The 23,220-nt window shown below is 30.4% G+C and overlaps 1 long non-coding RNA gene across 1 annotated transcript in view; it reads left to right on the top strand.

Moving 5' to 3' along the window:
• Positions 1-23,220, top strand: part of LOC129971147 (uncharacterized) — an 84,637-nt gene that overhangs the window by 41,540 nt on the left and 19,877 nt on the right. The window contains exon 2 of the long non-coding RNA XR_008784767.1: positions 20,172-20,251. This is a non-coding gene — a long non-coding RNA (uncharacterized LOC129971147). The remainder of the gene's footprint in view (positions 1-20,171; positions 20,252-23,220) is intronic.

Genomic DNA, 23,220 nt, shown 5'->3' with positions numbered 1-23,220 from the left:
TTTGAATTCTAATTAAATTCAAGTAGTTTCTCTCTTCCTACATATAAATTTAAGGATCTATTTAAGGGATAGTTTTCAGAAGGTGAAATGTCTGAAATCAGATGCAAATCACTGACCAATAATGAAAGATGAGTTGACAAACTAGAATCATTATAAAAGTAGAATTATATAATTTTCCAGTTATTTCTATTCCATATATAAGACGATAATACAAATTATTATTTTTTCTTTGTGAGTATTTTCAGTTTTATACATATAACATTAACCATCTAAACTAATAACGCACTCTTTGTGTAATCATTGTTGAAAAATTGATTCCTGGACCTTCAGCGATAGACATATACACTGCTCAAAACAATTAAAGGATATTGCGGTTGTGGGTTGATCTTGCAACTGGAGAATTGTTTGAATGATTGATACATTATCGATAGACGTAGTAGGCTCTATGAGGCAAAAATAACATTTGTTTGGCAGAAAAAATGCGTTTTATTGAGCATTTGGATACAAAAGGAAAAAAAACAACACAATTTATGCATATGAAAAAATATATAAAAAGATGTTTTCTTTATTCGAAAATCATTTTTAGTAAGGGGTATGATTTTCCCGGACGGCCAGCAACATTGAAAACCTTGGAGGCATCGAGTCCATGAGGCTATTAATGAGGGGCTGGGGTATTCTGTCCCACCCCTCCAGAAGAACGCTTTCCAATTCTTGGACAGTTTGCGGGGGTAGTAGGAGTCCAGTAATTCATCTGCCTAGAGTGTCCAAAACGTGCTAGATTGGGTTCATGTCCGGAAAACACGCTGGCCAATCCATTCGTATGATTCCTTCCTCCAAAAGGAAATCATTCACCAAGTTAGCATGATGTAGCCTTCAATTGTTGCCCATTAACATGAAGTCATCTCTAACTGCTGCAGCGTACGGGACTACAATAGGTCTAAGGATATCATCCTTATTTCGGCGACCGGTCAAAGCTCCATTTCGAATGATATGGAGATCGGTGCGCCCATCAATGGAGATGCCAGCATAAACTATGACTCACACACAATCAAATCTTAGACTTTCGTGCACGAACGCAGGATTGTTTCTGGTGCCACGTTCCCTCCAGATGAAAATACGTCTATTATCAGGATGGGCAGAAAAACGTGAATCGTCAGAGAAAAAAAAATATTCCGGCATTCATTTCTCCAGTTCACATGCTCTGTTGCCCACTCCCTGCGAACGCAATGCTGCCTTGCTCTTAACGTGACACACACCATTGATCCGAGAACATACAAATAGTGTGAAGGCGGTTTCGAACAGTTTGTGTCGAAACTGAGATGCCAGTAGCCGTGCGAAGATGTTTTTGAAGAAAAGTGACATTCATATTCGAGCCGTTAGCGTTCAATAACGGTCTTCGTTGGGCGTTGTTGCATGTCTACGCCCTTGCTCTTGGCCTGCATTTCCAGTCTCCAAAAAGCTGTGCAGATCCTGGAAATCACACTTTGTGAAACTCCAATGGCTTCTGCTACTTCGGCTTGTGTTTGGCTCCCCCTCTAAGCTGCCAACAACTCTCCAAGCTTCTGATTCGGTTAAATGACTTCGTTGAGACATCGCACTCATAGAAACAACGCGTTTATTGAATGTCGATCGTTCTTTTCCGCTTTGTCTTGCATTAAGTTGAAAGCCAAATCAAATTCGCTGCCGCTAAAGCTTAAATTCCAATCTTTTTGCCTCCGGGCTCTATCCTCTCCGGGCTCTATCAATAGAAATATGAAATCAAATGTTTTTTGTGTATCCGAATTGCTTTTATTGAAGATATCATCCCTATATACAACGATGTCATCACGAAGTCTTTCCATGAGTTGTTCTTTTAAAAAATGACAAAGACATACATTCGTTAATGTGTTTTAAAGACGCCACTCAAATAGACAAATCAGATATTAACTACACAACGATTATTTTTCCTGCTTAGATGTGTGTTAATAAAAGGATTAACATTTCTATAAAGGGATATATATGATACATCTATTTATGTTTAACAAGTATCTATATTTACCTGAATCGTAAATTACGATTCAGCGAGAACACGAAATAAAGCTCAAGAAAATATATTCATTTGTTGTCAATATAGATCCATATGCTTATGGATCCATATATGTTCCATATGCTTACAAACAACAAAAGGATTAAAAATGTGTTTCTATTCTATTTTCAAGAAACTCAATTGTATGATATATTGAATTTCAAAATTTTCTTTGCTCAACCTGTATATGAGAGAAATTTGCTTGAGTGTCAAAACCCAAACTGAATTTAATGACCCTTGCAGAAAAATATGAATATTACTGCAATATATTTTTGCAATCTAGATTAATCTGCTGCAGATAAATATTTAATTTTAATTAATGGTTGCGCACATTTGCGAAGTTGAAATTCGATTTTAAAATTTCATAATTGTTATTAAATAGAGATAATCTAATTTAATTTTGTTTTTTAAAAAGCAACATGTTTATAAAATATACATAAAGCTATTGGTAGCCTCAAATTCTTTAAAATATCAGAAGTTTTTAAATTTAATTTCATAATTCGTTTTTATAATTGTATATTTGAAGTAATTAAATATTAAATCTATCATAGTTTTATATTGCTTGAAAGGATTAAATGTTAAAACTTCCAGAATTTTATAGTGTTTAAATTAGTTTAATATTAATGTTCTCAGAATTTTATATTGCATGGAAAGATAAAATATTAAAGCTTCCATAATTTTATAATGATTAGAAATATTTAATACTTAATAATTTTAAATTGTCAGAAAGGATTTAAAAAGAAAGTAATTAGAAAAATTAAATATTGTTAGTAACAATTTCAGAAACCTTAAAATACTTTTTCAGAATGTATGAACATACTGCATTTTGAATTGACATTAATTTATGCAGTATTCTTGTTTCTGTAATCATAAATACAACTTTTTCAATTCGTATAAGTATAAAACCTTGATCAAATGTGAATACGCGAACTGCAACATTAATATTGTAGTAATTGTTAGAAATCTGCTCCGATAATTAGCTCAAGACGTTCTATAAAATTCTGTAATTCAAATATGTCGTTCCTATGCTATAAAATTAATGATCGCAGATGAGCAATTTAATTAAAAAATTACAATGCTTCTCTTGTAAAATAAATAGATTAAATAACTTTAACAATTACTTAAAAATATTCATTAATATGACCTTGAAAAATCTCTATATCTATACTTATAATAAAGCTCAATGTGTGTGTGCGTTGGCGCTCTACAGGCCAGGTCATTTGACATACAGCTATCAAATTTGGTACATGTATACCTTAGAGGACGGGAATATGCACCTGGGGTCCCTTTTTTTGAAATTTTAATTATTAATTAAAAACTAACTTTCCCGCCAAAAAAATCTTCCATTTTCCCCACCGCCAACTTTTCCGCAAAAAAAAATTTTCCATTTTCCCCACCGCCAAATGAGTAAGGATTCAATTTCTTTTTTCTCCCAACAGTAATGAGGCTAGGGTTAATATTTTTCAGCGGATTATTTTAAACGATTCTGTTTATTTTCTTAATGTTTTATGCATTTAAAATGAAACATTGTTAATTAATCCATGTTTCAGATTCATTCTGAAGTACTTTTGAATTAAAATAACACAGAATAAAGGAAATTAAAAATGTATAATCTGCATAGCGTTACCCCAACTGGCGAAGAAAATTCACGCATGCGCATTGTTCTGATTGTTGTCATGACAACCACTTTCAACGGATGATTTAAATTATTTTTAGGTGAGTTGCATGCTTTTGTAAGTAAATTGTATTTATGCTAGTTATATATTTTTTGATATATGCTTATAGTTTTAAGTACATCGTTTTTTTAAGTAGTTTTTTTAAACCTGTTTTCGACCGATTATTTTAAACGATTCAATTTATTTTCTTAGTGTTTGATGCATTTAAAATTAAACATTGTTCATTAATCGATCCGTTCATTATGAGTCTGAGAAAATTTTGTTGACAAATTCTTGAGATATTACATAAATTAAGAAAGATATTCTTTAGTGCCCATAAAGTTTAAACGCTCAGTGACTCTATTATCAGTAATCATATTATTAAAAAAATGCTTTGTTTCAGTAAAAAATATTATTATATTAATTGCAGATTAATCCTTTGCAATTTAATTTAAAGCATAAATTCTACGAGGGGTAACAGAAAATTAGAGAGATACATATCACGTTATGACTGAAGGCCTTTATAATATTATGAGTGAATTATATGACTATCAAAATTTGAAGTTTTAAAATATTTTGCTGAAGAATCTATTAAAGTTGGAATTGCATAAAATATTTAATTATTAAAATTTTAACGAACATTAAGATTGGCGAACCGGCTGGTCGCCAAAGGCGGCTAGTTTAGGAATATGTTTACTTTACCGGCGTCCTAGCCTAGGGGTAACGCGACTTCCCCGTGATCTGGGGGTCCCGACTTCGAGTCCTGGTTCGGACATGGTTGTTCTTTACTCTGTATTCTGTGAGGTGTGTGAAAGAGCCTCCCTGTAAAGAGAGGTTCTTCAAGCGAATGTGTCAGTCATCTTCATATGAGCTATAAGTCAGACTTCTGCCCTCGGGTGCTTAGGAGCGTTTAGCCTCAAAAGCTACTGCACAAACCCGTCAGCGGGATGACAAGTGCCATAAATAATAGCATACGTTTGTTCTTTCCTGTAAGAATATTTTTTTGGAAGTTAATCTAGTGATGAATTTTTATAGTGTGTGTGTGTGTGTGTGTGTGTGTGTGTGTGTGTGTGTGTGTGTGTGTGTGTGTGTGTGTGTGTGTGTGTGTGTGTGTGTGTGTGTGTGTGTGTGTGTGTGTGTGTGTGTTAATCTAAACATTTCCCTACATATTTGTGTTATCAAATTTTAGAAAGGTCTAAATATTTAGTGACGTTTTGAATTTTCATTAATTAAAAACAGTTTCAGCCCGAAAATGACAAGTATGTCAACTACTCTGTTGTTAATTTTTTTTAAAAAAATTTAGTCCAAATTATTTTAATGAAAATTGTAACTAATTTAAAGACGATAATTAAAAACCAACAAAGATGATGACAGTAAACTAAATTGCAATACTTAATTTTCCAATCCCTATTAAAATTCTTATGATAAAGAAACTGAATGTTTTTATTTAAAATGGTTATTTTAATTAGAAAGTGATGCAACTTATTTTTTGTGTCCTACGAATTTTCATAATTATTTAACTTCCTATATCTTATAATTAAATCTAACTTTACCGCATTAGGTTTTAAAATTTTACAAAAACAAAATCAATTGATTTTCATCCTGAGCAATAAACGATTATTTAGGTGCCTGATTTTGAATTAACGACAATTTTGAAAGAAATAGAAAGTATTTGTTCCATTTTTCAAATTATATCCAATTTAAAATTTGTCCACTTAATTTATTCTGATAGAGGTTTTAAAAATCCATCAAGATGGCAAGTTTTAAGTTTTATTCATTCGTTTATCTTTCTACTGTCCTTTATCTAAAGCACAGTAAAAATATATTCTGAAGAAAATGTCTTTTTTAAATATTCTTTGGCGAATGTTTATGAAATTAACTCATTTTAAAGAATGAAAATTTTAACTTACTCTGTCTATCATCTTCCGAATTTTTAAATAAAAATTATTTAAAATGTTAAAAAAAATGGGATAGTTAAAATCATTTATTAATGGAAATTTATTTTTTGTTGAAATCAAATTTAATTAATACAAACACGATAAAAGTGGTGCAACTTATAAATTTTTATTTTATGACAACTTTTTTAGAAATATTTTCCATTATATTTTCATATATGATGAAGTCAAATTAAAAATATGAGTGCAATGTGATATGAGAAAATTGAAATTTATATTAGATACTTTTAAAATATCACGCATTTTTTATGTTGGTATCTAAGAAACGATTGAACATTTTTTTTTTTTTCATTTTATGAACACAATTTTTAAAGTTAATTGATCAAACACCATCAAACTTAATTTTCATTTAAAGAAAATATTCGTATTTATGAAATGAAACTGTATTTTTAAAAAAAATATTTTATTAAATATTCAAAATATTAATCTAAATTCATCTATTTAATAAAGCATATGCATTTCCTACGATTATTTTTTAAAGATTTGAACTAATAATGTATAAAAATGAAGCTACTAATTCTTTCTTCTAATATTAATAAAATAATAAAGTGTTCCTAATTTTATATTTCTATAAGAATGCATTTCAAAAAATTAACTCGTGTATTTAACATTCTTCGAGACGCCGTTCTGAAAAAATTTATTCAGTTTATAAGAATTTTTTTAAATATAGTGCTTTTTCTGCAATACTCTTGCAAAAGAATTTAAGCTTTTCATAAAGTTATTACTAAAACCTTAGAAAAAGAATGCTGAAATAAAAAAGTATTATTAAAATGAATAATTTGAAAGATTTACATTAAATTTTAATATAGTATTATAATATGCTCTAAAAGGAATAAGTTTTATAAAATTAATACGAGAGTTAAAAAAATAATGCATAAATATATTTGAGCATATATTTAGCAAATATGCAGTATATGCTCTCAAATATTTAAAAAAATTGCAATGAAGTGTTAAAAGTTCTGAACTATAGTGACAATTATTTAATTCTGAACTACAGGACTCGGTTCTAAATACATTGAAAGAAGTGTAGGTTTTATTCACCCTCCCAAATTCCAAAGCCAATGATTTAGAGAAACATATTTTATTCTGAGATCCAGAAGCTTAGATAGCTTGAATCATCGGAATTTTTTTTCTAGCCTAATTAAATATGAAATTTCCAAAACTTCTTTGACGCTTGAGAGCCTTTAAATAATCTGTAACACTTAGTAATACCATCAGCAACTTTTTCTAAATTTTTGATGTCTTTTAGAAATTCTTTTCCATGAAATACCTTTTTAATAATTAAAAAAAAATCTCGATATTACCAATTGAATCAGCAAGTCCTAATGCATATCTGAATACCTGACAAGGGCACCTCTGGAGCCCGTCAGATGAAATACCGACACTTGATTGAGAACTCCCGCGTCACAAAAAGTGGAACAGGGAAAGGGATTTCCGACAATTAGTCAAGTGACACAGAATACAAATTTATTCTGGTAGAACGAATTCCTGGACCCATGCTATCGAAGTTTGATTGCCAGATGAACATTTTGAGGGTACCTTCAGGATTGAAACGTAATTCCACACGTTTGCCTTTCTCTTCAGTGCTCACCGCGTGTAATTACCTGAAAAAGGTGACAATGAAAGTATTTGCAACTTTAATAAGGTAGGAATTTCATATGCACTCGTTAATAAACACTTATAAATAAAGATTTAAGTGATGATGGGAAACAAAATAGCATTCATCTCACTGATTATAATTGGGATCAATATTAGAACTTAAGCATAAATGCGTTTGAAAGTTACCTAAGGCTGAATGATGGAGATTCAGTTTGAATTTTTAATTCATTGATAATAAAATGAAAGATAAATTCAATGCGAAAAATAGTGTTCAGTTTAATATTTATAATTATGAAGCTTTATTTCGGACCTTAAGAATCATTCAAAAATTTTAATTTTAATGTTTATATGTAGATTAAAATGATGACTTAGAAGCATAGAAAAATTAATAAAAGAAAAACAATTGCTGGCTAATGCAAGCCGTGGAAACTGCTATTCCATTTTTCTGATGTTCCGTACCCATATCTTGTGATGAATTTCCGAGATTTAATGTGTAAAGTGATAAAATATGAATTGATGAATTATTTCATTTCTTCCCCGATACAAAAAAAAAGGATGATGCTTTTTTTGGTGTTTGGCCAAGATATTGTTTCCGTTTTCCTTTCTTTCTTCCTCCGTAATAAATTTCACCTCGTTATACGATAGAAACTGATTTACCTTTCTTGTTTTCAAAAATTTTGTGGTCCAAAATGGATGATTCAGAAGATTATCTAGTTGTGTGGGATGATTTTAAAATGGCCATAACAGAAGAATGAGCTGAATATGCGTTTTAAATCTATCCGAGTTGATGCAACAGCATCATTAGCTTCGATATTCCTAAATATAATTATTAACCCTTATATTCATTTTGTATAGTATACCATACATACAACTTTATAAAAATATACTACCACTATTTTTATGTTTGTGCCCCTAAATATGTTTGTTATAAAATACACATGCCTAAATGTTTGTTCTTACACATTTTTATATATACATACCTATATACATTTTTTTTGCTTTTCTTCAAAAAAGCAATCTTGCCACGATAAGGGTTAAAATCCAGTACTTTTCTGTAAATAAATCCTTTTTTATCTGCTTTTCATAAACTCGATTTCATCTGTGCGCATTTTTGTCTTCGTTATTTGAGAGTAATAGACCTCAGAGAACTAGTAAAATTTCAGTCTTGTTGATTGATGTCTGTATCCACAGCATTATTTTTGGCACTGGAGATCTGATGAACTAGACAAGAAAAACGATTTAGTGCAGATGAAAAACTCTAATCAGGCACGGAAATATGCAGAAAATATTTACAGTCTCAAAGTCATGTTAATAACATTAAAACATATTTTTTTTTATAAAGGAAAAATAATTTTTGCGAAAATACGAGCAAGGTGATACAAACAACCATTTAAATTTATGACATATTCTGGACAATAAATACAAATACCGCAAACAAGTGAAAGCGTTCCGCTTTTAAAGCAACGTCTGCATGTCACAATGCAATTGATGTCCTTTTGGCGCCTTCCCTCCACATAAATATATCTGTATTAATCATAATTTTGTATTCGATCGAAATCTCAGATTTAATTTCAAGTTTTTTGGGATTGCATAGGTTATTAATTTTGTATATTTTTCTTCAGAAGATTTTTTTTCAATAGAGGGTATTGTGGTGAAACGCTTATAAGCCAGTTAACAGTTATGTTACCAGAGCAATTACTTTTGTATCGTGGTCATGTTACTGGGCTGCAAACCACAAGGTCCCAGGTTCTAACATCTCTCATTGCAAATTCGCCACATTGGTGACCTCGGACGATGAACCTCCAACCTTCGTACAGCTGTTGTGGGGTCATCTACCCACAGCAAACCAGTTGTCAGACAGACTTGACGCAGAAACAGCAACCACTCACCCACACACGCTCGCCATAACGCTTGGCGTTACTCAAATGGATACAGGCGCATTAGAGTCAACAGCTAATACATCACCACTCAACAGCCATATCGTTCGTCTCACCTCCGACTCACTGGAGGGAGAGTCTGTGGTGAAAAGCTTATAAGCCAGCTACCCGAGCAATTGCTTTTGTATTGTGGTTATGTTACTGGGCTGCGAACCACAAGGTCCCAGGTTCTATCCTCACTCATACCAAAACCGTCACAGTACGCATTTAACTACGCATGCATTAGCATTCACCACTCATGCATTAGTATTCAACAGTATAAATAACAAGAATTACATAGTAAAAAAAATAATAATACTAATAAAACAATGTGAATTTTGGAGCACATTAACCAGTTAAAAATAGCTGCTTTTAGTTCTGAAAGTTTGTGAAGTCATGAATGAGTTACAAAAGGGAATTCGATATGCATAATATGATTGCGAAAAATAAATATTTTCCTTTATAGAATTTCAGAGCATTATTTATTTTAGGAGTTCAAAATATTACATTAAGCAAATTATTATGAAACCAAATCTAAATTGCTTCTTTTCATTAGGTTCACTTAACTATGATATTATAAATTTTACTCAAAACTTGAAACGTAGTATATTTGAAACTTTTCTTTACTACTTCTAAGGGAAGTAAAATCCCGCCTTATATCACGATTAATAAAAGGAATCCACATTTAACAAATTGTACAGAATATAAATGACCGAACCTATATCAATGTCCTCATATAAAAGGTTTCAAAATTTCCAAAGAATGTCTTCTATAATTCCAAAATCCCTGTTATTTATAAATCCTAACAATTTAATCCCAAAAATAAATGTTAAGGGATGACATTAAAGCTGAATTCCATCATTTGTTATTTTAAGTACTTTACCATATGAATAGCTCACTTTGATAGCAATAAATCTTTTGATCCCTAGTTCATTGTTACCGCAAACTGGATCTCGATATTTCTTAGGCTGCGTCATTTTGTAACGAAAACTGTATTAGAAACGATTCATTGCTAATTTCCTCTTTGTATGCAAATTTCGCGAAGGTTCTAGAGATGCGATCTTTCTGTAATTTTTAAATGACTTCAGGTGTAAAAAAAAAAAAAAAAAAAAAAGGTTTATCGATTTATTAGGAAAAATTTAGATATTATTTTTACACTAAACCTCAAAGACTGCAATTGGGTCAGATGGCTTTATTGTTATAGTATGCAAAATATTTTATCCTGTTTTCTTATGAAGCATTTTCTAATTTATAATGTGTGGCAGACATTTTTTATAATTCTACTTCCTGTCTTTGGAGGAAATTTCCATATATCTCGTTAAAATTACTCTTTTATGCATAAAAGTCCAAATAGACTGATTTGGATACATTTAAGTTCCAGAATTCCATGAATGAATTCGATAAATTTCTTCAGATTCTTTTATTTAAATAATCTTCTATTTAAATATATAAATTAATAAGTTCTTTTCAGATGCATGCAGAACATTATGAATAATATATTATTGCTGTAAAACTATTTCATTTTCTGAACTAATATAAATACAAATCACCAAATTGATATTAGTATACCAATTATTTTTCCGTATACTTAAAACATTATTGGAAGAACAATTTCAAACCGACTGTCATTAAATTTATACCAATTCTTGAAACTTATGCGCAGTCTCAATTGCCTCTTTATAAGAAGCGTAGTCATTAATTAAGAGAATCATAGAGTAAGTAATGCATAGAGTCATTAGAACTATAAAGATTTAAATGGATAAAAGGAAATACATAAGATAAGTAATCATATATAAAATACAATTATCACCAGTAATACACATTATCCGAAGATTTAATGCTGTAGTGAATTGATACGAGTGAGGATAGAACCTGGAACCTTGTGGTTCCCAGTCCAGTAACATGACCACGATACAAAAGCAATTGCTCGTGAAGCGTAGTTGTTGAATGGCTTATATGCTGTTCACCACAATGTCCTTGGAATGAAGTCCGCTTTGCATTATGAAAAGGAGTATATTACTAAGGCTTAAATGATTTCAGAAAATGCTCTTAATGCATTATAGATAATTATTGTATTGCAATACTTTTGGGGAAGCATCCACTACCGTCTTAGGTGTACTAATTCCCAGAAGTAACTGAAAATCTTCAGCCGCTCGTGGAAGTTGATAAGATTACTACTTAATGGCAACGAGAAGAATCGTCAGCCAGTTGAAATGTTTTGAGGTTTTGTAAAACGGAGAACACAATAATAGCTGGTTAAAAGATATAGTGATATTATTATTAAAATATTGAATAATCTGCATCTAATTGTGTAAAAACTAAATTATGTGAAAATATTTCTTATTCTGACATATTTTCATGCGCGTTATATTAAAAAAAAAATGCAAATAATTTACTCGCATCACTAATAGCAATGTTGGACATTATTTCCCTCTTCATATTAGTGTGAACTTTTAAAAAAATGTATATTTCATCTTCATCCTCCATTTTCTTTCAATTTTTTTTCTAGCTAACAATATTAGATTCCTATGAATCATTGAAATTTTGTACGCTCTGCTAGTATAAAAAGATTAATTAATATGTGTTCAAAAGTAAAGTAAAAATAATATTAAATACCGATATGAAATTATATAATGAAGTGCTACATAAAATACTGAGCATGTTTCGTTATTTAGAAATATCTTTTAGATATATCATTCTTTGGCACTCATACTTACACCAATAAAAAAAAAAATCGATTGACTTACCCTGAAACGAAAATTATTTCCTTCTGCGACATTTAAAACCATTTTTTTAAAGAAAACATGCCACGTTCAGTGTTTAAAGGACTTCTTCGAAAGTACAAACAATTTACCACATTCCAAAAACCTCTAAGGAATAGATCTTCCCATGAAAGAGAAGTCTCAGTGCTTAACAATATATTTTGTACAGCTCGCTTTATTTTTCTGGAAACAGTAAAGCAATATCGTTTACAATTCTAGAGGCTACAAAAAAAAAATAGCTTTCAAGTAAAGAGGGTACCGATGAATAGAAAATAAACGTCTGAGAACTTGTATAGACAAATGGTGAAAGAAGCAAAAAGAAATGTATTGTATGGAAAGAGGGAATTAATAAAAAAAAGGAATTCATACTTTGACCTTTGTGAATATAATACTGAAATTACTGATAACACATTTTTTTCGTCACACGATTAGCGTGTGACGAAAATTGCCGCCGTAAAGCATATGCAAAGAAGAGCATTATAAAGGACTAATGAGAGCACAGAGAGGAAAGAGAAAAAAAGTTTTTATTGGAATGGAAAGTTATAATTACAGGTTATCAACGTTTTCATCTTCGCAGGCGACAACGCATTGCATTCGGGAGATTGTGGACAACAATGCCGAACGTAATATGAAAGGAGGAATCTGCATAACTTCGTGTCATGGCATCTTGCAATTCTGATGCCTCTCATGGACCAGGAGTGTACACCTTAGATTTCAGATAACCCCAGAACCAGAAATCCATAGGAGTGAGTCGGGGGATCACGATGGCTACGAAACTGCAAAGTTACTAGAGATGACTCTATCAGCAAAGTGTTGTTGCAACACTGGTCGAACACATTGGGCGACGTGTGGAGGATCCCCATCTTGCATCCATACAATGTACCTAATGACATTTCGTTGCTGCAATTCAGGAATAACGGAATCCGCAACTATGTCAGAATTACAAGATGCGATAACACGTGAAGTTATGCAGATTCCTCCTTTCATGTTACGTTCGGCATTGTTGTCCACAATCTCCCGAATGCATTGCGTTGTCGCCTGCGAAGATGAAAACGTTGAAAACCTGTAATTATAACTTTCCATTCCAATAAAAACTTTTTTTCTCTTTCCTCTCTGTGCTCTCATTAGTCCTTTATAATCTTCTTTGCATATGCTTTACGGCGGCAATTTTCGTCACACGCTAATCGTTTCAACGCCATTTGTGGTTTTTCAATACGCTGATCAATTTGCGCAATGAAAAAGTGGGTGTTGCCATTTGAAAATTTCAAAATTCCCTCACTGTAACCGTAACTGTGAACCCTGTGTTGTTTAGAATCATCACAATCTCCAGCGCATACCTTCAAACAACCATGTCTGAAATTTTGATTCGATTGGTTGAGCGGATAGGCCGCTAGGGTTTCATATATAGGGGAAGTTTTTTTTTTTTTTTGACCACCCTGTACTATAGCAATATTGTACATTAGTTTGCATCAAATTGGAATATCTGGATTTTAGTACAATTTCATTATTCTTTTCTTTATGGGAAGTACAATAGTACAAATTTACGAATTTTTCATGTATGCTTTATAACAGAATTTTTCTTTAAATAACATTCGCTGTATTTGGCTGTCAGATTATTCACTCAGAATACAAGATTTATTGGCTTGTAAATCTATACTTATATAAAGCTTAGTGTGTGTGTGTGTGTGTGTGTGTGTGTCTGTTGGCGCTCTACAGGCAAGACCGTTTGACCTACAGCAACCAAATTTGGTACATGTATACCTTAAAGGTCGAAAATGTGCACCTGGGGTACCTTTTTTGTATTTTTAATTAGAATTTTAATTAGTAATTCAAAACCAACTTTCCCACCAAAAAAATCTTTTCATTTCCCCAACGCCAAATGAGTAAGGCTTCAGTTTTTTTGGTAATCATTAATTGATAATTGGTAATCATTATTAAAGATTTGTGAGGATTATTCATAATCATTGGTAATCATTCTTAAAGATTTGTGAGGATTATTCATGACCATTGGTAATCATTCTTAAAGATTTGTGATGATTATGAATAATCATTGGTAATCATACTTAATAATCATAATCATATTTAATCACCAAATTATTCACAATTACCGTAATATATGTGAAAATTCTAGTTAATCAAAGTTAATCTCTAAAGAAAGCAATTTTTATCTTAACTAAACTAAACACAAGCAATCTAGAAGTTTGTTGGAATCAGGAAATTAATTTGAATTTCTTAATAACAATTAAAGAAAAATTACATATTTTGTAATAAAATGAAGTTCTAAAAAATATTAAAATTAGAAAAAATACAGAAATAAAATTAATATTATTAAGATATGCAATTTTTTGAAGTTTAAATAGTATAAAAATCATGTTTTGCGAGATCGCTTCCCAGAGAGACAGACAGACCTAGTGTAAATTAAGTCCAAATTTCGATAAGAAATATAAATTTGGGATAAGACCAAAAACGGAATTCCATCTGTCTAGCTCTAAATATTCAGTTTGTTATCTGTTCACACACAGATTTTAAGTTAGAATTTCAAATATGTGATTTTTGGGCTTTGAAATTTTTGAATCGTAGAGGTTTTTCAAACTCTTGAATTCGACTTTTTTTGACGATTACGATAACGATTATTTTTTTAAATCATATAAGAGAAAGTAAAAATTATAAGATTTTTTATAAAACATAATTTGTACGAAAAGAGCATACAAATATTCATGTTATATATAAAAATTATTTTGGGCTGTTTGCTTACAATAACTTTTTAAGACTTCATCTTATCACAGCGCAATCGTGTGGGCAACTCTCTCTCTCTCTCTCTCTCTCTCTCTCTCTCTCTCATTACTTTTTTCCAGATATATTGCTTAATAAAAACACGATGACCTTATAAAATTGTTCCTTGGTACAATTTGAACAAATTACTCCTTTTGCTTCAGTTATAGATTACTAATATTATCGCAAGATTGTATTCAAAATTAACAATTTTTTTAAAAAAAGTATTATTTTTTGTGTTAAAAGTCGAGTATTTTCTCTTTTACGTATACATCTAGGAATGTCCTTAAAGGAGTGTTTTTGGAAATTCAAATAAATCTCTGAAATCAGATATAGTGGTGACTAATAATGGACTCGTTGGTAGAGTATAAATACTTTCAAAATAAAATTAGTTATTTCTCAAATTTCGATTTCAAAACTTAAAATGATGTTCCATATTCTTCTGCCTTTAAGAAATGTTTCAATTTTTCATCAATAATGGTATTTTACTAAACTATTATATTATTTATCTAAATAAAACACTTTTCTGGTAATAGCTGTTCAAAAATTAATTTCTTAATTCTAAGTATTAACACACGCTCCCATTAGATAAGACTCTCTAGATCTTCTGAAGAATTCTATTTCATACTAATAGTAATAATAAACATACTTCTGACAAACTGCAAAATCTAAAACTTAATTGTTCTTTTCTCTTAACTTATACGGTTAAAAGCTTTAAAGCTTCAACCTGATAAAGTTCAAATTTTATTCATTCGCTTACACCGAGAAACAAAAGAGATAAAGTTTTTCCTGAAGAGCTTATATACTGTAATGTCTTGATCTAGACTGATCAAATAACGAAGCAGAATTTCCAGACAATTCTTTATTTTACAGCCCTATATATACAAAAGAACAACTTGTTCTAATCCTGGTTAAATAAATAGTTATTTACACCTGTAGTAGAAGATAGAACAGACGAAGTCGAAGGCTTTCTTGAAACTCAGTTGGTTCTCGGACTCCGAACTCTTGGGCGTAGTCCAACAGTTCGCCTGCAATTCTTTTCTTCTCTTCCTTAAAAAAAAATACCCTCAGTTTATTTCGGCGACCATCTCCGCCTCTTAATTTACATTGGTCATTTGAGCTCTCTTTCGGCCAATCGGGGTTCACCAATATGCTCTCTCGGCTGCGCCAGTGGGTCGTGGGAAGGTCCTTTCACAAAGAGAAACATCTAGCATCCAGATGTTTGGACACCCCTTTCTCTTTGAAGGTACTATCAATACCTCTTGGACGACTAATTCCACATGAGGTCTTTCACTGTAGTCGCTAATGAACAGATGCGATACCACCCAGGTGAAAGATCCACCATCTGGCTATCTCGAGGAGTTTAGTAAGTAACAGCTGGCTGTAAATGTCTTATCAGTATTGGGAAACGGGGAATACTTTTTGTAACTTTTAATGAATGCACACGACCTTCATTCCATTTAAGGCTTTTTTTAATTGTTTGCTACTCTCATAGTTCTATATAATAATAATCTGAAACGTAAGATTTCATAATTTTTATTGCTAAAAATTATTTTATATATATGTACATTTTAAATCGTTAATTTAGCGTTATTCAAGGTTATTCGAATAAAAAATTCTTCACGTATAAGTCCACATTCTATTTTTAACTATAATACTATTTTATGCATTACTATTGCATGATAAGCTTTGTATAAAAGTTTAACAAAAAAATTTAAAAATGAAGGCTTAATTAAAATGAGGCATATTATCGGTGCGAGATTTTAGAATGAATTTTATTAACATGTAACACATAACATGTAGCAATATATATTTATACATAGTTCTTTGAAATTAATATGAGAAGGAAAGAAAACCAAATGCATAAATATAGTTGAAAATAAACTTGTAAAAATATTAAATATATGCTAGCGAATCATCGAAAAAGTTTGCAGTCAAGCATTAGAATCTTCAAATCTCGTTGGAGATACTTATTTAATGCCATCTTAATTTTTGTTAAATACTTACTTCTTTGTTATAAATACTTATAAAGAAATGCAGATTCCTTCCTAATCACGAAGCCATTGATTCACAATAATCCATTTGATTCCGAGACTTGGAAGCTGAGATAGATTTAATTCAGAGAAATTTTTTAAGCTAAATGGACATTACATCCTTTTTGTTTTTGAAGCATTTAAATAATTTATAATACCACTCAGAACGTGAACTTAGAGCTCTCTGCAAGCTCTAATGTGTTTCTGAATATCTGACACGCACGCTTCTGGAGCTCGTCAGGAGAAATAGCGACACTTGATTGAGAACTCCCTCGTCATAGAAAGTGGTAACAATGGAGAGGAATTGTGACCATTAGTCAAGTGAAATAGAATACAGCTTAATTATTCCGGTAGAACTAAGTTACCTTCTCCCAGAATCCATATTACTGAATTTCACGACGGTTAGCTATACAATTTGGGGGTGACTTCAGGATTGGAAACTAAATCGACCCATTCGCCTTTCTCTTTGATGCTTACCGAGCCTAACTATTTGAATAGGGTGAAAAGGAAGGCGTCAACAGTCTTGATGAAATGAAATTTTCAAAGGAATCTGTTGGTGAACACCAATGAATAAAGATTTAAATGGTGATGGGAAGCAAAATAGCATTCAACGCGTTTATAGTAGTCACTGATTGTAATGGGAATTGATATTGGAACTTAAACTAAAATGAATTGGAAAATGATATGTTGTTGAATAACTATGACTCAACTAAAATGTTTATTTTATTGATAATAAATTCAATGAGAAAAATAATGTCCTCTCAGAAATATAATTAATAAAGTTGTATTTGTTATTGTAAATTTAGAATCCTTCTAAATTTTCAATTTTTAATGTCTTGCACATACGCGAATATCAACTTAAAAATTCAAAAAAAAAGTTAAAGAATTATTATTGTATTGAATTATTATAATGAACATATTGAATTTTTTACATATTCATTTTTAGAAAGTTTGAATTTTTAAATATTTTTTTTATAATTTTCACTTTTCTTTTATATATGATGTAGGATTTTTATAAACTTTTAGCATTTTGTTTGTAATTTATTTTAATAAATCATTTAGAATCTTGAAAGTACTTACTTCCTAAATTCACTTTCCAATGGAAGTGTATTAATTAATTAAATTAATATTATGGATTCCAAAAATATTGGAATTATGTATATGCTCAAAATAGAACGAGGTTACAATATTTCAAAACTTTAGTACCATAGGATGGGAAAAAAAACATCGATATGTCAAGTTCAGTATTTAGTTGGTAAAAAGTATGAAAATGTCTCTAAAGATAAAAAAAAAAATAACTGAAAGAAATCTTTTCTGACAGAAATCTATTGAATGTGAAAATCTAAAACACACAGATGCCATGCATCTCATATGTCTTCTAAAGCTGGATTGCATCGGTAATTTTCCTATTGAAGACGGACAAATGTGTTTAACGTACTTTGAGAAAAACTAGCCTTTTGAGTATAACTTGAAGTGAAAATGAAATCTACTTAGCCCTGATCTTCAACATTTATTTAGGCTGAGTAATAGGAAATACTGTTTTTTACTTAATGCAGTAAAATGTGAATTCTGAAATGTTTCAGCGCATGTTTTTTCATTTTAGTTTTATTTGATTTAAACTTTGTACGTTTTAGATCTGAATTTAACGGTAGAGTTGGCGTCAATTATTTGCTCATTTAGATCAGATCAAGTACCCATTTTAATAGCACATCAGATCACTTTTGGACGGACTTTTGAACTAAGTTTGGAACTTCATATTTGGTATATTTTGAATAGTATTTTGGAATAATTACATGCAATGTTTTGTGAAATGAAAGCTCATAATTTAAATTCTTGAATGTCTTTCTTTCATTTGTAGAATTATAAATTTATCTGGAATTTTATTGATAGATAATTATTTCTTATTTTGAAGAAAGATTATTTAATTCTAAAAGGTAAAAAGTCATAATATATAAATAAGTATAAAGAAAATATAAATTGCCGATAACCATATATTACATTTGTAATATCCAGTTCACTGGAAGGCTGTAGTGTTCCGATGTAGAATCTCTGATTAGGAACAAACGTGCACTTGCAATATGTCATTTCTGCAGTGTAAATCCATTTCAGTAATAAGTTTTTCAAAAAAAATATCTCACAATCTTATATTAATTTATATACTAAAAATTAAATATTTTATTTGTGCTTTATTTTCTACTTTTTAATTATTTTATAGTCTATGGTTAAAAAATAATAGGTTTTTGAAATCGATTACTTCCGAAAAATGATGTGAGATGTCGCTGCAGGTACGAAAAAAAAATAATGAATAGATTAGAGATTAACTGATTATTAAAATCTGAAAAATCTGAAACAATGAATGTCCTCGAGATCTTAAAAGTGTATCGCATTTTAGAACTCTAGTTTACCAAGAACTAAAAGTATTCTTCTTTAGAAAATCTTAGTTATAGAAATTTCATTGATTTGTGTAAAATCAATGAAATTGTGTTAAAAATAATAAAACATCTCCCTAAACAAGGAATGTACAAAAGGTGGCTTCTGTGACAATAATCGATTCAGTCAGCGCTAAATCTGGTACATTATGGAAGCCAGGCGTGTGAAATGTTTGGGATGTCGGATTTCAAAGCGAGTTTTGTTAACAAAGACAGGCAAATGCATTTGACACTTTTCGAGAACAAAGCGGTCTTTGATTTATTTGCATTGTACTATGATTACAATCAGGAACTGAGAATGAAATATGCGCATCGATAGGTCTCGAAAGTTATTTACGGTTGAGTGGTTTGAAATTTTGTGTGGAATAATAGCAATAAAATGAAAATTCGAATGAAGAGTTTAATTCGACTCTAAAATGTTACCAAGTATGGCTTTTCATTTGGGATTGGTTTACTTTAAATTTTTCAAAAGCAATATTTAGTTTAGTTATATTAGTGTACCGTTTTAAAGCAACACTAGGACCATTTTGGGACGAACCTCGTAATTTTTATCCACGGCCAGATGACGAGGACAACACACGAGTTGGCACCCCACTCTCCATACCACACCACACCAGCGGGAGGACATTTGGCCCAGACGAATTTAACATGCACCAGGCCTGATTACACGACGATCCTTTGGTAAAATCGGGTATCTAACCTGAAATCCTAAGGTTCACGAACGTTTGGCCTTAGCAAATTTGCTCAAACGTCTCAATAGGTATAGGTATTGAACTTTATTATATGTGTGAGTTAATAAATCAATTGCTGAAATAACTACTCATAATCTAAATATTTACTCATTTTCCCGGACATATGTAATAACATTTAGTAAAATATTTTTGATGCATTAATAGGTGACTCGGAAAGTTTCACTTTCTGCGTTCACACTGAACAAACTTGATATTTATTTATTGATTGATTTATTTCATTTTAAATTATTCAGTGGTCGCCTGCATAATTGAAAATGGTGACGCCTCCACGTCGGCACATGAAAAGATCATGCTTTGTCACATCTTCCTCTAGGTGAGATAAAATCTTCTGAAAAGTTGAAATTCAAAATGTCATTACATGCTTAATTTTTATCGCTAAAACTCATATTTTTATTTATTTTAAAATGATAATATATAAAGGAACGCTTTATTAAATGACTAAATACATTTGAATACTGGAGGCAAATTGTAATTTTGTAGTTTTTGTATCAGTACTTCTATTGAATCAAACAATAAAAAGGTGTAATTTATTTTCATCATTCGAAACAGTTTTTTGCAGAAGTGTGAGTAAATTTTGATATTTCAGAAATTTGACATGGACAACATGTGTACAATTATGTGTTCTCAAATATTTATTTCCCGTAATATTGTAGCTAGATAAATAACTCGGTAAGTGTATGAAGGTACTCTGGCTTCTGTGGAAGATGATAATAAAAATAAAGGTGGCTTTAAAATTATTTTTAATAGGTCTTTGTAGTAAAAAGTAAATAAAATATCACTCTTGCGTTCAGCAATGCACACACGAATTTTCACACATTTATCTCTGGAACCTCAAGAAATATGCTTAAGTAATTTTTTTGAGCATTTATTTATTCAGTAGTCCATCGTTCAATCATCAAGCTTTGAAAGAAATTTGCTACACACGTAAACTATTGTCCGCCTTTAGTTGTTCACTATTTGATTTAATAAAGGGGAGAAAATCGCGAAATTGAGCATTTGAGATATCGCAGAAAAGCAATAAAATTCCGAACAAGAAAAAGAAACTTCTTCGCTTGAGTGATATTAAACTTTTCTGTGATGTATTTCAGTTATGAAGAACATTTGAAATTCAAATAATATATGCGGTATGTAATTGCAATGCTTCTGCTTGTTAAATTCCTACTATTAGTTCTTACTCTCCCTATATATATATATATAGTTCAAACTTTCAATCGTTAATAAAATACTTTTTATTCATCCACTTAAGCTCAAATACATTTTTTTAAACTTGTAGTGGATGACACTTGATGTTAATATCGTTTTTTCAAATATTAATTCATTAATTAAATTTAATTAATTTTAATACTTTAAATAGTTTTTGCAGTTTGTAATGAAAATTGAAATCAACAGGCAGTAGCTCAATCGGTAAAATGCAAGGATTTGAGTACTTTTCACTAGAAGATGAAGAATGCGAGTTCAATTCTTAAGAAGTTATGCGAGTTCAATTTTTTGGTACTTAATAATTTTTTGGATAATTATTTAATAAAAAGTAACTAAAATAAAATTTTCTTTAACCTAAGTAGTAATTGAATTCAAATTTTTTTTAAATATTACTTGTTTATATAAAGCATTCGAAAAGACTAAAACTTTATTTAGATAACATAAATATTCATCTTTATATAATATTTGTCAACACTTAAATTAATATATTATTTAATCATTTTTTTAAAAAATTAATAAGATATAGCAAATGCGATATCATTTTTGTTCTTTCTCTTTTACTATCGCATTCTGGTATGTTCATTACCCATGAAATGTACAATGAAAAATGTTCTGACAGAAATCAGATATACAAAAACTGGTCTAATTCAATAAATTTTCATTTTTATATCTTAGGAAATAAGAACATGACACTTCATGTGCTTTGTATGATAAATGCAAGAGAATTATTTTACTGATTGAAATTTATATAATACGGAGGCTATATATAAATTAATTAATTTGGATTCTTTTTAGAATTAACATCAGCAGAATTTAAAGTGTGTTCATGTAATTACATACCTTAATGAAATGACCCTTTGTAATTGGAAGGAAAAGTGCATTTAGGTTCAATTCTTTAGAAAATGTTTATTCCTTGAACGTTTTCCCCCCTTTTTTTGGGGGGGGGGGTGCTTTATAGTATGTTAGTGTAAGAGACCAAATTTAAAGGATATAGGTAGTCTCCAGTTAATGGTGGTATATATCAAATAAGTCAATGCAAGGCCAAACATTTATTAATTTTGATAATTGAAACCATCGTCTGTATGAATTGAAACACACACACACACATACAAAAAAAATTATCTTGAGAAATGAATCTAAAATCCGAAAAAGACACAGTTAACGAGGTTAAGTTGTTACAATAAATAAGACTGTATAATTTAAATTGCGCAATTTTTGGGCAAATTTATAATTGATATTATTTTCTGTTCTCAATTATGATGTATTATTAATTTTACGTTCAATAATTCATTAACATTAAGTTTTCTAATATTTTAATTTTTATCTTATATTTTTAATAATACATAACTTTATTAATTCATATTATGATTATATGATATATATATGAATGATGGTCATATATAACTGCAGTTTCCTCTTAATGACGGAAACATTCGAACATTCGCCATAAATGTCTGGTGAATATCGATATTTCTTGACGTAAATGAGTCATAAGGATATTTAAAGATTATTTCGGAAACAATCAAAGCGACTGTTAAAATGGTGCCATTCACTACCGAATATTGGCACTTAACAGATGTTGGATTTCAAAGGCAATTTTGTTGGATGTAATTTAGTATAACTCTTTTTTATCAATACAAAGTAAAATGTTATGCAATATATAAGTAAATCTAATAAATTTCATTGAAATAAATATCCACATATAGAACGAAACATCAGATCAATAATAAAAAAAAAGTATTCAACGGAAGTGGCGAAAGTCAAACATTCTCGCATTCTAGTCAAACATTCATATTCTACGAAATATATCTGTGTATAATTAACCACATGTCACTGGCGAGCCTTTTTTACAAAAAGCTTAATAGCATGCGATTTTTTATGTGTGATTTAATGTCTAGAATGCGGTAGCAAGAAGCAAAGAATCGAATATAAATTTCGGATACTTTTTCTTGAACTGGTTGAAATCAAAATTGGCACTGGATTGTATTGAAGTCATAAGATCACATACTAAATTTTGTATATTTATGTAATTGTGTAATTTACATGTTAACCCATTAACCGCTGGTGTTGCGTTGACGCAAC

This window comes from Argiope bruennichi, chromosome 6, assembly GCF_947563725.1.
Source record: "Argiope bruennichi chromosome 6, qqArgBrue1.1, whole genome shotgun sequence".
In the NCBI taxonomy this organism is placed as follows: domain Eukaryota; kingdom Metazoa; phylum Arthropoda; class Arachnida; order Araneae; family Araneidae; genus Argiope; species Argiope bruennichi.
This window is presented reverse-complemented; position numbering and strand designations above follow the sequence as displayed.